The sequence below is a fragment of the Melopsittacus undulatus genome, chromosome 5, assembly GCF_012275295.1.
Source record: "Melopsittacus undulatus isolate bMelUnd1 chromosome 5, bMelUnd1.mat.Z, whole genome shotgun sequence".
Classification (NCBI taxonomy): domain Eukaryota; kingdom Metazoa; phylum Chordata; class Aves; order Psittaciformes; family Psittaculidae; genus Melopsittacus; species Melopsittacus undulatus.
Genome location: NC_047531.1, coordinates 41,494,306 through 41,498,708, shown reverse-complemented (window position 1 = coordinate 41,498,708; position 4,403 = coordinate 41,494,306).

Here is a 4,403-nt window from a genome sequence, read left to right as displayed (position 1 = left end):
CTCTCCACTCCCTCGCTGTTCCTCTGCCCCCCCCTCCACCCCCGGCCTCTTTTTCTCCTTCTCTTTTCCTGCCCTGACTGCAGCTCTTCCTCTTCCAGTCCGTGGGTCCCTGTCGTAACAGAAAAAGCCCCACGTCAGAAACCAATTTCCATAAATTACAGCAGAGCCGGCAAGATGCTCCAGCTGGAAAAATCCAACAGCAGAAGGATGGTCCCGCTGCTGGGGGCTGGACTTACCTCACTTGGGCTGTGCATGCGCACGCGCGTGTCTGTGTGGCTCTGTGTGTGTGTGTGTGTGTAGACTGCCTATTCCCAGGCTCCATACACTGAAGAGACAGTAAATCAGGTTATACATTTCAGTGCCTCTGCTGTGGGAGCTTTGACGCATTTTAGTGAATCTGTATATACTGGCAATGACATGATTCAGCCAAGATGATGCAGTGCTGTGGTAAATGGGAGAGAGCATCTGCCTCAAGGCTCCTGGCAGGCATGCCCAGTATCATTTCTGCAGCATGTTATGCATTTGCAATAGGCTGCACTGAAGGATTTTACTATGTAGTTAGTCTGGAATGCTGAAGGCGTGGTTACAGACAGGTCTCATTGGACCAGAATCTGCCCTCATTTTCACCCCTCTCCACCTAGAGAAATTCCGCCATAGATGCAGAAGTCTAAAATCACTGGCTTGTTGATGCCAGTGGACTTGATTCCCTGTTTACACTACGAACATGCTTGCAGGGCTGCACTGTGGGATGTCTGAATCAGAGCAGACATCCCTCCTCTCAGGTGAGAGAGGACACGACAGAGCTCACCTTTTCAACTTTCTGCCTGAATGTTATCCTGCTTGAAACTAGAAGTTCAACTTGCACTGAAACTGCTTTATTTTGATCTCTTTTCACTGGTGAATGCACTGCCTCAGTAAGCATCAGTTCTGACATCACGTACAGGGAAGGAAACTGAATTTTATTCAATGTGAAACTGAGGACAGCATGACCTTTCCATGAATGTCACCTGGGAATGAAACAGCTTTCATATACACCATGGAAGGAATAGCAGCAACAGACTATGAAAATTACAGCAAAATGAGTCTTTCTGGTTTTCCCTCTCTTATTTGCCAGCTTAGCAGTATGTAACTTTCCAACATTACTGATGTCAATTATTTCTATGTGCTAGATTGCATCTAAAAGGAGTCTGCAATGTTAGGAAGTAAGTCCAGTGTAAGTTCAGTCAGTCATCTTAAGACCTCAGTGTGGTCACAGAAACTATAGAAAAGCTGGCCTTAATGCAAAACAAACCCTCCTGTTTACCTTTTACTGCTTGCTACTCATCACAGCATTTGCATTTTTCTTGGGATCTTTCGTTTACAAATGTTAGAAGGGAGGCTGATAATTTTTGGAGTCCTTGTGAAATTTGAAGAGGTTAACCTTTTTGGTCCCAGGATGCTAATTGTTTTACACAAGGTATCATGGTTCCAACAGCAGCAGCCTGCAGAACCAGATTTGGCAGGAATGGGAGTAGAAATATATTCTAACTGCTTTACACTATAAGGCCAAACTCCAACATCATAGAATCATAGAATAGTTAGGATTGGAAAGGACCTCAAGATCATCTAGTTCCAACCCCCCTGCCATGGGCAGGGACACCTCACAATAAACCATATCACCCAAGGCTTCATCCAACCTGGTCTTGAACACTGCCAGGGATGGAGCATTCACTACCTCCCTGGGCAACCCATTCCAGTGCCTCACCACCCTAACAGTAAAGAATTTCTTCCTTATATCCAATCTAAACCTTTGCTGTTTAAGTTTCAACCCGTTACCCCTTGTCCTATCACTACAGTCCCTAATGAAGAGTCCTTCCCCAGCATCCCTGTAGGTCCCCTTCAGATACTGGAAGGCTGCTATGAGGTCTCCACGCAGCCTTCTCTTCTCCAGGCTGAACAGCCCCAACTTTCTCAGCCTATCTTCATATTGGAGGTGCTCAAGTCCCCTGATCATCCTCGTGGCCCTCCTCTGGACTTGTTCCAACAGTTCCATGTCCTTTTTATGTTGAGGAAACCAGAACAGTACACAATACTCCAAGTGGGATCTCACAAGATCATAACACAGGCAGAATCTCATGAAGAGCTCAGCAGAGCTGTTTTCAACTGTCTTCACCTCTCTGCAAGCCAAATTAAGAAGTGAGTCTAAATGATGGATATTCCTACAGAAGCTGTGTTCCTAAGGTCGTGGTTTTTTGCTTCTAGGTTGTCATGATTCCTGACTTACACACATTTTGACCTCTTGTGGCCTCACTGAGCATCCTTGGTCTTGTTATTAAGTTCTTTAACCACCCCCATAAAGCAATACTGAATCATGCACTTCTACTCTTACACGGGGCCAAGAAGTGTTTCCTCTCCTGCTGACTGCGAACACCTCAGCAGGCCAGCCTTGACACGGCAGCTCTGTGTCTGCTGTAGCAATGGCAGTGCCAATTTTCTTAAAGACTCAGAATGGATCCTAACATTATAAAGAAGAACAGAACATCCTGGGACCAGATCCTGAGCAGCCCCTGCCTTGAAGTCTATAGGCAGAATTACATAATTTCTGATGAGACCATCTCCCACCTTGAATGTGCATGTGGACATGAAGAAGAGAAAGTGCTCATAGTTGCCATTCCCAGTTGCTCCTTGCAGCTAGCTACCCTTTATTCTTGCACAACTCATTGGCAAAGCCTAAGCAAAATTGGTTTGCCTTGCAGCTGTGGTGGAGCCATCACTTGAATAGTGCTGATTTAAGGTCTGAACAGCTAATTCTGGCCCCTAACTCACAAAATATTTCTCTCCTAGTGACTCAAAGGGGAGAATTCTTCAAATCTTGTTTAAAGCATCCTCACCTCCTTCATCCCTTCTGCTACAATGACCAGGTCACTTAAATCTTGATATCCTGTGGTGTGTTAGTTCCCAGATCTGGCAAAAATCCCTACTATTTTGGTGGAGAATGGCAACAGAGGCATGCTGGGTTCTAGGTCACTGTTGGTTTTTTTTCTATTAAACTATTACCTTTTCCATCCTGTTCTTCTTAAACAGAGCATATTTACTAAGTAGGTTAGCGGCTTTCAGAGTTTTTTTTTCAGAATGGACACTCTTAAAGGTTTTCTAATGGAAAGCCAGGCAATGCAACAGATTTTAAGTTTTTTCTCAGTATCTATGCCTTTCCCTGTCATATAGTATATGCTATACCTGGAAAACAGTATATGACTCAGCAACAGCTTGTGTTATAAAGATTAAATGGATTTAGAGAATTCAGAATTAGTGATCGTATTTTTGAGGAAAGGCACTGAAAGCAGCATTTCCAAGTGTTCGACCCAAAGAAACAGGAGAGGTGCAGTATTCTAGACAGATATTCCTTTGTTGAAGAAATTCTTGAACCTGGAGTAGTGAAGGGGAGAAATGGACTCCTTTGCTGAAAGAAGCAACTCCCAGATTAAAGCATATGAGACAGAGTGAAGGTTTTATCTCCCTCTGCCAGAAGCATGACGGAGTATCTCAGCTGTTCAAGGAGCTGCTCTGTTAAAGGCTTTCACTGGTTTGACTCTAATTTTCACAAGCTGAGGTTCTTTCACCACAGATTTTCCTTGTTTCTCACTTCTGGAAAGCTTTACCTAACCAAATAATTCCTCTTTAAAATATTCTCCTACTACTTTTGCAAGTCTAATACTTTTTGCCTTCTTAGAGAATTCTCTTCAGATTTGAATTTTTCTCTCTTTCAACACTTCGGAAACATTTCATCTTCTTGTTGTGCCAACACAGTGCAGGTAGGAGGGTGGACTGTAGATAAAGAGTTTTACATTGCTTTTGTGTCAAGCTAGGCTGTTACAGAGCTCAACAGTAGCCCCCACGTTATGTAAGCAGCTCGCAGGCTGTTTCTACATTACACCAGTTCTCAAGGTACTGTCTCAGTTTGGTAGAGTAAGCTTCAAGTGCCTGTAAAAGCGACCTAAAAGCAACCATGGCAAGGCCAGGAGATTCTTTGTGATGACCCAGTGCAGGATAACTATGGGATGACTTTCTGCTCATCCTCTGGAATTCTCACAGCCTGTGCACAGTCTGTGGATGCACAGATGGTGCAGAGGAAGGATGAGAGGACAAACCTGACTCAGGCAAACTACACTTGCTTCTCTCTCCTATCTCTGGAAAAAAAAATCTTTATTAAAAAGAAAAGCTTGCTTTGCTTTGAATGCCCTTCAGTTTGTCTATTTGGATAATAAAATAGCTTCCTATTCTTAAAATAATAAGTAGCAGGTCACAGGATTTGTATCTGTATATATTCTTGTCAAGTTTGTTTGAGATAAATGTCATCCCAGATGTACCTGATGTTTAAAGCTGAGCTGCCGGACAGCAAAGTGTGCTCTGCCAGTAAGGTCAGT